We start from the raw sequence: 13,410 nt of genomic DNA, 5'->3' as shown, positions 1-13,410 counted from the left end.
ATTTGTCTTACTGGTGGCTTATAGGAATATCATGACCTGACCTACCTGGACAGCTGGAAGAACAAAGGATTCTGATACCAAGAAGTTTCCAACAATCAACCACACCCCCTCCCCTTTCAATATAAAAGAAGCCTGAATTCTAATTGGGTAAAATGTTGCTTTGGGACACTATTTCATCATCTTCCCTGCTTGCTGGTTTTCTGAATAAAGTCATTATTCCTCTTCCAAACAACTGGTCTCCTAATTTATTGGCCTGTTGTGTGGTAAGCAGAACTGAGTTTGGACTTGGTGACATACTCATGGCGTTATGTATTTTCCTGATTCTCCTAGAATCAGGGTTACTTTTATAAAAGTAAAAATTATGCTTTTTAGTATAATAGCATTCAGCAATATATATATATATATATACACTATTAAATATATAATGCATATTTTACTATTATATATAGCACGGTGTTAAATATATCATATATATTAATACATAAGTAATGGTAACTATGTACATATTGTGTACATTTTTGATGTTATGGTTGGTTATTGCTATAGTTGGTCAATATTTCTGCCTTTCCTATGAGTGAAATATTTATGTTTAACCGAAAGGAAGACTTTAATAGATCTCAGCACTTTAGAACATATTCAATAGCATCAATATCTTACCATAAAGTTCCAAGCCTTGGAGTTATTAAAAGCTGAGTACCACAGAAATGAAGGTGTGGTTGCAAACATTTGGAAAGAAGAAAATTTCATCTACAGTGAAAACAAACAAAACTCCAAAAACTGAAACCACAGTCTACCTGAGGCATTTTCTTGGATCTCCTTTATAGCATTTGAAAATGTTTACTGATGGTATACACGAATCCCTCTTAATTTTCTTTTCTTCAGTGAAAACTATTAAATCAGTGTTAACAAGAAGGGGCTAACAAAATATCAACATTAAAAATAAACTGCTGACTCGTCCTCCAATTTTTTTTTAAAGAAGGGTATAATAATAACCTTATTTAATCAGAAAAAACCATTTAACCCGAGGCAATCTGTGTTTCCATGACACAGGTTTCACTTTAAAGGACTCCTAAATGGCAAAGGGATGATAATGAAATCCAAACATGCAGAATTTTACAACACAGTTTAACCAGGCTTCAAATGGTAAGAACTACTATTTATTACTTTCAGCATCTGATGTTTATGAAAGCAAGATTGTGCAGTTTTGCAGAGATCAATAATACAATAACCACAAGAGTACCAGTAAATCTCACGCTGCAGAACAGTCAGGTATTAAAAATCAATGCAACCCAATCTACTTGAGTTTGACGCCGTGGTTTTCATTGTCTCTCCTCTGTGCCTGGACCAGCTCGCCGTCAGCTCTGGCTCCCAGTGACAGGGGCCATATTTCATGGTCCTCCTTCCTGAGGCTGCTGGCCGGTGATAAGCTATAATGGATCTGTCCCTAAGAACAGCTGTCTCCCCTTCATCCTGGGAAGAGATGAAAAAGTGCCTCTGCTCTCACAAACTGTATTAACCCTGACAATAATAAAGTGTGTAATTAACAGCTTTGCCCTAATAAGACCTCACATTTCTTTTTCAAAACAATGACTTCTATCCTCCTCAAGAGTGTGTTTCATTGTGTCTTTCTGGTAAACACTTCTCAGGAGGTCAATAAGCCAGACAGTCCCCTGAGTCAAGAATAAGCCGGGACCTCTTAAAAAATAACTGACTTTCAAACAATCCATCTAAACTCGTACCCTCTTTGCAGAGAACCAGTTCCCTTGTTTTCACTAAGGAATATGGCTAGAAACTGCTGGGTACATAATCACAACAAACAAACAGATCTGATAAACTTTCATCCTTACGGGAAGAAATGTTGGCTTTTTTTTTAACATCAAAAGAACTCAGCTCTTCTAACTTATTTCAGTTTTCTGCACACACTTTTTTTGGTAACCACAGAGAGTGATGCTAATTAGGTGAGTTAGTTGAGAATCACATACTCCTGCAAAATATGAGAATTAGGGCAGGGTATCTCAGAGCAGAGGAGGTGATGAGGGTTTCTAACCATTAAAGACATTTTAAATAAATTATGCAATAGTCTTAATCATGAAAAAGCCAAATAAACAAATTCCTTTACTAAAAATATTATGTTCAACAGAAAATATTAAAAAAGTATTAACAGAATGCATCTAAGGAAGGTTCTGTGAATTTTGTAGAGATCAAGATTTTGTCATTAGAGTAATTGGATTTTCTCTGCCTTTGAAAGCCCAATAAATCTGACACATTTAGTCATCAGTTCATACAAGGATAACCCCCAATGGTGACCTCCTATTTATTGCTAACTCGGTAAAGCAAATGTATAGCTTATAGCCCTAGTTCTTGCTGCTTGCAACATGCAAGGCAGCCAGGCTGAAGTCAACTGAAGTCAGTTTGTCCAGAGTTAATAGAAGGGTTTTATGTTTGTATTTAAGTCAGTTTGAGACTATGAGTACCATAGTTGAGAACTTAACTGCTATTTGCTAGCCATTTTTTGGTTCTAGTGTCTAGGTAGCCGTTTAGTTTATGGAAGTATCTCTGCTCATTAATTTATTCATTGAATTAAACCAAAAATCATTTCTAGGTGCAGGGAGCACTTGGAGATGAATGAGACAATATTCCACAATCTATCTCTTGAGCAAGAGGTGTGAGAATTGAGTATTATTTTCTTTAAGCTCTCCATGTGCTATATTCTCGTCTTAGCCTGGTTTCCTGAAACGCAGAGCTGAGACGATGACCAGCATGTCAGCACTTTATTTTGGGACGTTAGGTCAAGGAATAGCGTGGCGAGTAAACAGGGAAAGGGGTAAGACGTGCTTTCAAGCTGGTTGTCTCCGGACAGTGAGGGCTCAATTCTCAGCAGTAAAAAACCACCAGGTTCAAAAGCAGAGGTAAGTGGTTCAACCGAGGTGGCAGTAGTATGCCTTAGCAATGGCCAGAGGAAGAAAAGTTGGCCTAAAAGCTGTGAGATGGGACATAAGAGATGTTCAGTACTCGTTTTTAAGAAAAATATTTCACAATGAAAATTTAAGGACTTCCCTGGCAGTCCAGTGGTTAAGACTCCACGTTGGCACTGAAGGGCACACAGGTTTGATCCCTGGTAGGTGAACTAAGATTTTGCATGCCATGTGGCACAGCCAAAAAAGAAAATTAAAAAAATTTGAAAATAAAAGTTTGAATAAATTTCAAATGAAGTAAGGCAGAGTCCCCTTCCCACAAACCAATGAGCTTGGATATTGGTATTCTTGATTAATGTGGTATTAACAGATCTGCTAGGTAACCACCAAAGGTATCTGCTCCCTTTCCGCAGGGTAACCTTACTGTTGCAAGGCTGTCCCAAGCCAGGGGCCACATTTCCCAGCACCCTTTGCACCTAAAATGGACCATCAGACCAACCGTCACCCAAGGAACATGAACAGGTTTTGATGTGTGTCCCTCCAAGCCATATTTACAAACAAATATCTTTTCTTCTCTTTATTTTCCTGTCTGTCAGGTGGACAGAGAAGATCTAACAGGATACTCTCAGAAGTTGCCAGGAGATGCCAGAGCCACATGATGTAACATAAAATGCCCAGTGACCATGTGCATTGTCAGGCTCTGGACAGAAAGTTGCATACTGTATCAGTTCAGTTCAGTTCAGCTGCTCAGTTGTGTCCGACTCTTTGTGACCCCATGGACTGCAGCACGCCAGGCTTCCCTGTCCATCTGCAACTCCTGGAGCCTACTTAAACTCATGTCCATCGAGTTGGTGATGCCATCCAACCATCTCATCCTCTGTTGTCCCCTTTTCCTACCGCCTTCAATCTTTTCCAACATCAGGGTCTTTTCCAATGAGTCAGTTCTTAACATCAGGTGGCCAAAGTATTGGAGTTTCAGCTTCAGCATCAGTCCTTCCAATGAATATCCAGGACTGATCTCCTTTAGGAAGGACTGGTTAGATCTCCTTGCAGTCCAAGGAACTCTCAAGAGTCTTCTCCAACATCACAGCTCAAAAGCATCAATTCTTCAGAGCTCAGATTTCTTTATAGTCCAACTCTCACATGCATATATGACTACGGGAAAAACCATAGCTTTGACTATACGGACATTTGTTGGTAAAGTAATGTCTATGCTTTTTGATATGCTGTCTAGGTTGGTCACAGCTTTTCTTCCAAGGAGCAAGCATCTTTTCATTTCATGGCTGCAGTTACCATCTGCAGTGATATTGGAGCCCAAGAAAATAAACTCTGTCACTGTTTCCACTGTTTCCCCATCTATTTGCCATGAAGTGATGGGACCCAATGCCATGACATTAGTTTCCTGAATGTTGAGTTTTAAACCAACTTTTTCACCCTCCTCTTTCACTTTCACCAAGAGCTTGCAAAACTGTTAACTTGCTGACTCTAATTCAGCAGTTCTTACATAGGGCACAAAATCCTGACTTTCAAATAAGCTCTTCAGTAAGTCTGATGGTCTGAAAGACAATTTTAAGTTGCAAAGTCCTAAAGAACAGATCAAGTTTCTTAGATGACTGAGCTGAGGTTTGTATATTCTAAGAAAAACGAGATCACCACTATGTCCTAGAGAGAGTGTGGGAGATGAGTTCAGCAACCTGGGTTCTAATCCAAATTCTGTCATGGGCAATTATGAAGCCTTTGTCAAGTTACTTTACTTTGCTGGGTCTACCGCTCCCTTTGTGCTGAGATTTGCCTGGCTCCCTTCCAGATCAAAAATTCTGTTGCTTTGAAGACTCTCTTCACATTCCAGCTGCTCTCAAGAGTTACAGCTAATACAAAGCACCAAGTTTGCAAAGGAATTGTCTTGATTGAAAAATAATCTGACAGATGCTTAATGCCTGGGAGAGAAAATTATGTGTGCTAACAGTAGAGTGTGTATACTTTCCTAAAGTATTAAATTCCTAGAACAGGCACTGACCCTCTATTTTAAACAACTCCTAGGTTAGATATGTGAGCCCCAAATCATTTGGTGTCCTGACATGTTCTGTACCAACAATGTCAGATTGTGGTAGGTTGGTGCAAAATAATACTAATTCTCCTCTCCTGGCTGTATCCAGGTCCTTTTCAATGTGACTCTGCAGTTCCTCCCATCAGAAGATGGCATCTGTTTCTCTGCCTGTTTGGCTGCATGACTTGCTCTGGCCAAAAGGGTACAGACAAAGTGATGTTACGCCTATCCAAGCCTACATGTCTAGAGGCTGTGCAGCTTTAGACCCTGTCCACTTGCCGTGAGAACAAGCCTGAGATAGCCTGGTGACTGAGATTTATGGAGCAAAGATGGGTGATCCCAGCTGAGGGTGTCCTAGGCCAGCCACCCTACAGCCCACTCGACTGTATGAGCAAACCCAGATGAGACCAGAAGCCCTTCCAGCTAAGCACAGCTCAAACTGCCAACTTGCAGAATTGGGAGGAACAGCAAATGCTTGCATTCTCAGCTCTTAAAAAACTCATAAAATATAAAATTTACCATTTTAACCATGTGCACAATTCAGTGGTATTAGCTACATTCACATTGTTATGCAACCATCACCAGTATGCATTTCCAGAATTTTTTCATCATCCTAAACAGAAACTGTGCCCATTAAAAAATAACTCCCTGTCTGCCTCCCCCCAGTTTCTGGTAACTTCGAATCTACTTTCCGTCTCCAGAAATTCACCTGTTCTTTGTCTCTCATGTAAGTGGAATCATACAATATTTGTCTTTTTGTGTCTGGCTTATTTCACTTAGCATAATGATTTCAAGGCTCATGTTGTAGCATGTGCCAGAATTTCATTTTTTAAGGCTGAATAATATCCTATTATACATATATACCATTTTGCTTATCCATCCACCTATTGATGGATCACCTTTTGGCTTTCAAATAAAGCTATTATAAACATCAGTGAACAAATATCTGAGTTCCTACTTTGAATATCTTTGATGGTTATAACAATAAAGACCTTTAGTCTTTCCCATTCTGTTGTATTTGTCTATTTCTTTGCACTGATCCCTGAGGAAGGCTTTCTTATCTCTCCTTGCTGTTCTTTGGAGCTCTGCATTCAACTGGATGTATCTTTCCTTTTCTCCTTTGCCATTAGCTTCTCTTTTTTCTCAGCTATTTGTAAGCCCTCATCAGACAGCCATTTTCCCTTTTTGCAAAAGAAAATTTTTAAGAAAATTAGAGATACCAAGGGAACAGTTCATGGAAAGATGAGCACAATAAAGGACAGAAATGGTATGGAGCTAAAAAAAGCAGAAGATATTAAGAAGAGGTGGCAAGAATACACAGAAGAACTATACAAAAAAGATCTTCATGACCTAGGTAACCATGATGGTGTAATCACTTACCTAGAGCCAGACATCATGGAATGCAAAGTCAAATGGGTCTTAGGAAGCATCACTAAGAACAAAGCTAGTGGAGGTGATGGAATTCCAGTTGAACTATTTCAAATCCTAAAAGATGATGCTGTGAAAGTGCTGCACTCAATATGCCAGCAAATCTGGAAAACTCAGCAGTGGCCACAGTATTAGAAAAGGTCAGTTTTCATTCCAATCCCAAAGAAACGCAATGGCAAAGAATGTTCAAAGTACCGCACAATTGCACTCATCTCACATGCTAGCAAAGTAATGCTCAAAATTCTCCAAGTCAGGCTTCAACAGTATGTGAACTATGAACTTCCAGATGTTAAAGCTAGATTTAGAAAAGGCAGAGGAACCAGATGTTAAATTGCCAACATCTGCTGGATCATCGAAAAAGCAAGAGTTCCAGAAAAACGTCTACTTTTGCTTTATTGACTATGCCAAAGCCTTTGACTGTGTGGACCACAACAAACTGTGGAAAATCCTTAAAGAGATGGGAATGCCAGACCTCCTGACCTGCCTCCTGAGAAATCTGTATGCAGGTCAGGAAGCAACAGTTAGAACTGGACATGGAACAACAGACTGGCTCCAAATCGTTAAAGGAGTATGTCAAGGATATATATTGTCACCTTGCTTATTTAACTTATATGCAGAGTACATTATGTGAAATGCTGGGCTGGGATGAAGCACAAGCTGGAATCAAGATTGCCAGGAGAAATATCAATAACCTCAGATATGCAGATGACACCACCCTTATGGCAGAAAGTGAAGAAGGACTAAAGAGCCTCTTGATGAAAGTGAAAAAGAAGGGTGAAAAAGCTGGCTTAAACTCAACATTCAAAAAACTAAGATCATCACCTCCAGTCCCATCACTTCCTGGCAAATAGATGGGGAAACAATGGAAACAGTGACAGACTTTATTTTTTTGGTCTCCAGAATCACTGCAGATGGTGACTGCAGTCATGAAATTAAAAGATGCTTGCTCCTTAGAAGAAAAGCTATGACCAGCCTAGACAGCATATTAAAAAGCATAGACATTACTTTGCCAACAAAGGTCTGTCTAGTCAAAGCTGTGGTTTTTCCAGTAGTCATGTATGGATGTGAGAGTTGGACTATAAAAAAGCTGAGCACCAAAGAATTGATGCTTTTGAACTGTGGTGTTGGAGAAGACTCTTTAGAATCCCTTGGATTGCAAGGAGATCCAAGCAATCCATCCTAAAGGAGATCAGTCCTGGATATTCATTGGAAGGACTGATGCTGAAGCTGAAACTCCAATACCTTGGCCACCTGATGTGAAGAACCGACTCATTGGAGAAGACCCTGATGCTGGGAAAGACTGAAGGCAGTAGAAGAAGGGGACAACAGAGGATGAGATGGTTGGATGGCATCACCGACTAGATGGACATGAATTTGAGTAGGCTCTGGGGGTTGGTGATGGACAGGGAAGCCTGGTGTGCTGCAGTCCATGGGGTTGCAAGGAGTCAGACATGACTGAGTGACTGAACTGAACTGAACATTAACAACTGTTGTTTCACAGTACTGTAAAGCAATTATCCTTCAATTAAAAATAAATTAAAAAAAAAGAATTGCTGTTTCACATGGTAAGTCTAGTTTCAACTTTTGAGTAAGCACCAAACTCTTTTCCAGAGCAGCTACATTATTTTACATTCTCACTAGCAATGTATGAGGGTTCCAATTTCTCCACATCCTGGCAACTTTTTGTATTATTTATTTTAAAAATTTTATAATAGTCATCCTAAAGAATATGAAGTGGTATCTCATTGAGATTTTTTAATTTCTTTTTTTTACATGGACAGATTTTGAAGTCTTTATTGAAAAATGTTTTTTTTTTTTTTTTTAAATATTTTGGCCTTTTGCCCAGGAGGCATGTGGAAGCTTAGTTCCCTGACCAAGGATTGAACTTGCACTCCGTACATTGGAAGCCAAAGTCTTAACCACCGGACTGCCAGGGAAGTCCCTCATTGTGGTTTTGATTTGCATTTTCCCCAGTGATGACTAGTGATGTTGAACAGTTTTTTGTGAACTCAGCCATTTGTATATCTTCTTTGGAGAATGTCTATTCAAGTCCTTTTGCCCATTTTCCCCCATTCTTTTTTAAACATCAATTTTATTGGAGTATAGTTGTTTTGCAGTATTATGTTAGTTTCTGTGAAGTGAAGTGAATCAGCTAGATGTATGTACACATGCATATGTATAATATATGTGTGTATATGTACGTATACATCCCCCTTTTGGGATTTTCTTCCCATTGAGGTCACTACAGAGCACTAAGTAGAGTTTCCTGAAATATACAGTAGATTCTCCTTATTTATCTATTTTATACACAGTATCAATAGTGTATATATGTCAATCCCAGGATCCCAATTCACCCACTCTCCCTTTCCCGTGGTGTCCATGAGTTTGCTCTATCTGTGTTTCTACTTCTGTTTTGCAAATAACATTTTCTAGATTCCACATATATATGTTAATATGTGACATTTGTTTTTTTCTTTCTGACTTGTTTTACTCTGTATGAGAGTATAAAGAAGATGTGGTACATATAAAAAGGAACAAAACTGAGTCATTTGTAGAGGCATGGATGGGCCTTTGCCCATCTTTACGCTGTTTTGTTGTTGTTTATTTGGAGTTCTTTATATATTCCGGATATTATTTCCTTAGACAAATGCTTTTCAAATATTTTATCACATTCCTGGCTTGTGTTTTCACTCTATTGGTAGTGTCTTTTGACATACAAGATTTTTATAAATCCAGCTTTTTTTGTTTGTTTGTTTTTGGTACATCTGTTTTTTGTGTCATATCCGAGAAGTCACTGACAAATACAAAGTCATAAAGCTTTTCTGTTATATTTTCTTCTAAGTGTTTTATAGTTTTAGCTCTTATGTTTATATCTTTCATTCATTTTGAATTAATTTCTATATATGGTATAAGGTAAACCTCTAAATTCCTTCTTTTGCATGTGGACATCCAGTTTTCTCAGTACCATTTGCTAAAAAATTGTTATTTCCCCCTTCAAAGATCTTGATACCCTTATTAAAAATCACTTAACCAAAAATGTGAGGGTTTGTTTCTGGGTTCTATATTCTATTCCATTGGTTTAGATGTCTATGCTGACGCCAGCTCTATACTTTAGCTTTCATTATTGCAATTTTTATTGCTTTGTAAGTTTTGAAATAACTAAGTGTAAATTCCCCAATTTTGTTCAGTTATTTGGGGTGCCTTAAGATTCCATATGAGTTTCAGGATAGGTTTTTCTATTTCTGCAAAAAACACTAGTGAGATTTAGATAGGGACTGCATTGATCTATAGATCACTTTGTGTAGTATGGTCACCTTAACAATACTGAGTCTTCCAATCCATTAACACAGGATATCTTTCCATTTATTTATGTCTTCTTTGATTTCTTCCAGGAATATGTTGTAGTTTCAGCATGTTTTAAGCTCTTTGGTTTTGGAGTGCTTTGTTACACAATATTATTTGTGATAATAGATGACTACTAAGAAGGCTCCCAGCAGGGGATTAATCTTCCTCATTTGTTAAACAAGTTGTCAGGGAAACTGTTTATCCCCTGTCCTCGTGTTTCCATGATGGGTCTTCCACTGGAACAATACTTTCCTTCTCTTGCTTTTGCTAAGCTCTTGTCTGCATGTGGCAGGGAGCATGGCTTATCTGATTGAGGGTAAAGGAGAAGGGTTAGGGAACATGCCTGGCTCGAGGGCCCTTCTCTTTATTGTTCTGGACAATCTTCTGTCTGCATGGCATGGATATTCTTCTGCTTCCATGTGTTAAGGACCCAGAATGTCTTGTCTACAGGTCAGCAGTCCCAATCTGATCAGTGTATGAGGCCTCGTTAGTAAATGGGGCTTCACAATCATAAAGCTGATATCTGGATCTCAATCTATCTTTCCCACAGTCGAAATGGAGAAGAAAAGTTAAAATTTTACATAGCCTCCTGCTCCTTCTTCCTCTGTAACTCAGCTTGCTCCTTGCAAAGTCTAGATCACATAGGTCATGTAGTCTCAGAAAGCGGGGACTTGCAATACCAGGAACCGGAGACTATCTCACTCACCCTTGTCCTGCTCTTTGCAATCACCCAGCCTCTGCAAACCTGCTTAATCATGCCTGTCCATGTAAAGGTCAGACATCCCCCTCCCCATCTTGACCACTGTTCATGCACATGCGAAACCCCTTAGTTTAAACCAGCCTATTAGCAGCTAGTGTCGCCCACTACAGTCTGTCTATGAAAACTCTGTAACCCCTTTGTTCAGGGCTCAGAGCTTGGAGTGTTAACTCCTCTGGGCCCACCCGTGTAATAAACCTGAGCTCTCCAACTCTCCCAGTGTGGTGCTTGGTTTCCCGAGTACTGGTTTCTGCAACAGAAACATAAGGGAGAGTCTGCAAAGAAGCTCACATTTCCCTAACCTCATGCGCAACTGTAATATTTGAATCAGTTCTGGAAATGAGAAGAGGTCAGGCAGGAGAATTCAAGAATTGAAGGAGCGACATGCTGCTGTTGGGATGGTGGAGAAGAGATCAGGAGAGAAAAGCAGTTTAGAGGGAAAGGGCAGATTCTACAATGACCAAGGTCCCTTCATTAATCATTCACTACATGCTATCTTCCACCTACTGCTTTTATCTTCTCAGCAGCTCTAGGTAGCAAGCACTTGCCTTAAAAAGGACAGAAGAGAAATTATCAAGGTTTTGAGCTTGTTAATGGTGGTAATAGATGAAATACTGTTTCAATTCTTCACCCGCCTCCTTGTAATGATTATAAAGTTAACCCCTTGTATATGACTTTTCAGTGTCTATCAGTACAGTATGTGGAAGACATATCCCCAATCCACTGACTTTGAGCTTGGTCATGGGGTTTGCTTTGGCCATTGGAATGTTGCTGAATGCATGCAAGCAGAGGCTTTAACGTGTCTGCATGACTAATACAGCGGTCAAGTCAGGATTAAATTCCAGGAATGTCTGGATTCAAAGGTTTTGCTCCACAGTTCCTTAGTACGGGATCTAGGGAATCCTGCTGCCCATGGCTAGCCCCATTGTATTCAGGTGGAGCAGAGCCCCAGGTGCCTGGGATAAGCCTGGTACAGACGCTCACCTGCCATCTGTATGGATAGAGCTTTATGGATAAAGCTTCAGGTTGACTTGTCAATGAGCTCCTCAGAACCTAAACATTTCTTTTGCAGTTCATTCTAATCATTTTGCACTGGAGGATTTTTCCATGATAGATTGGTAGCTAGTAAAAAGCTTGGTTTACATCCAACATTTGACAGAGCTGAGATTTCAGAGCTGCTTCAAATCGGTCAAACATGATCACAACATCTGAGCAAAATGCAGAAAAGACCCTCTTTATCAACCAAAGTTTGCTTTCCTCTTGGGGAATAATTTCAACTTAATCCAAGAAATTTCTCATCTTGCCTGAATTGATATGTATTAGAGCTTTTCCAGGCCAAAAAATGGCGGCGGGGGAGAGCTTTCTTGCTAGTTCAGCTAGTGAAGAATCCACCTGCAATGCAGGATACCCTGGTTCAATTCCTGGGTCAGGAAGATACCCTGGAGAAGGGATAGGCTACCCACTCCAGTATTCTTGGGATTCTCTGGTGGCTTAGCTGGTAAAGAATCCACCTGCAATGCGGGAGATGTGGGTTAGATCTCTGGGTTGGGAAGAGCCCCTGGAGAAGGGAACAGCTACCCACTCCAGTATTCTGGCCTGGAGAATTCCATGGACTGTATAGTCCAAGGGGTCACAAAGAGTCAGACACAACTGAGTGACTTTACTTTCACTTTCACTTTACAGGCTAAAATAAGCATTTACTTAATCTAGTCTTTAACCAGAAAAGAAAACAACAAAACAAAAAAAGCAAGCCCCAAGCGAATGAACAAAAGAAAAATAACATGTATGCACTTTATTTCCTATTCCTCTAAGTCACAGATGGTTGAGACAGAGGTGTCTTTGATGGGAAAGCCAAGTTGATTTATTTTACCCTATTTGGTCTTGACATAGAACCAAGGAAGCTGCGTGGGACCACTTTCAACACAGAAGCATCACAAAGCATAGAAGGCTGGCAGGTATAGTGACCTGGAGAGAAAAAATCACAGTCACCTCTAGATATTAACACAAAAGTAGCCAAAACCCCGGACAGCTACCTGGCCAATGACATAATGGCTTTCTGGGTAGATGGAGCCCGTAGGGAGGGGCCCTCTGTGGCTTCTCATAGGAGGTGCCTGTGGGTGGGGAGGCCGGGACAGGTGAGCAGCAGCTGGCTTTACCTGCTGGGGAGGAAGTAGCCATCCGTTTTCTTGAGCTGCATTTGCTCCTTCTCCTCTGTTTTTCCTCCTGTTTCTGTGATCCCTTCTTATGCCACTTCATTGCCCAAAGGCTTCAAGTTCTATCCTACTCTAATCAGAGAATCAGCACCTCACAGCTCCTGGGGTTTGGTCTCCAGTGCACACAGGGCTTCTTCCCAGAGGAAGAGTCGGGCCTGGCTTTCCACACCGTTCTCTGTGACTGGCCAGCGTTCCTCCTGCATGTGGTCAGCCCACACCCTCTGGACCCAGATGCCATGACCATTCCGAGACACTGTCTCCAAGCAGCTTCTGGATTCAAGTTGTTTGTCTAGATTTTCTAGTGCTTTTGACACATTGCACACGGTTTAAAGGTCAAAATAGCCTGGAGTTAAAACTCCCCTCCAGGTCCTCCCCACCATTCTACACAGAATAAAGAATTTTCTCCCCAGAAGAAAGGAATGGACATTAAGATTGATTATGTTCAGCTCCCAGCCGATCCCAGTCTCTGGCTGGTCTCAGGAGTTTCTTGCCCCAGTTGTTGACAGCTAACTAATCAAAAATAGTCATGAGGAAATACAGACCCCCTCAGAATGCTGTGTCCCCGCACATATATGTTTTCTACACACACCTGCTCTCTTCTCGACTTAGTGCAGCAGCCCAGCGATCTGACTGCTGCCCCTTGTCCCTCCTGTGAGGGGGTCCTGTGAGCCGATCTCGTCTTTTTTTCCTTCTTCCTGATCCTGG

General features: G+C 40.4%; 1 protein-coding gene across 2 annotated transcripts in view; it reads right to left on the bottom strand.

Annotated features, from left to right (window-relative positions):
- Positions 1-13,410, bottom strand: part of PAK5 (p21 (RAC1) activated kinase 5) — a 380,241-nt gene that overhangs the window by 48,274 nt on the left and 318,557 nt on the right. The gene's annotated exons all lie outside the window — the stretch shown is intronic.

Source organism: Cervus canadensis, chromosome 10, assembly GCF_019320065.1.
Source record: "Cervus canadensis isolate Bull #8, Minnesota chromosome 10, ASM1932006v1, whole genome shotgun sequence".
In the NCBI taxonomy this organism is placed as follows: domain Eukaryota; kingdom Metazoa; phylum Chordata; class Mammalia; order Artiodactyla; family Cervidae; genus Cervus; species Cervus canadensis.
This window is presented reverse-complemented; position numbering and strand designations above follow the sequence as displayed.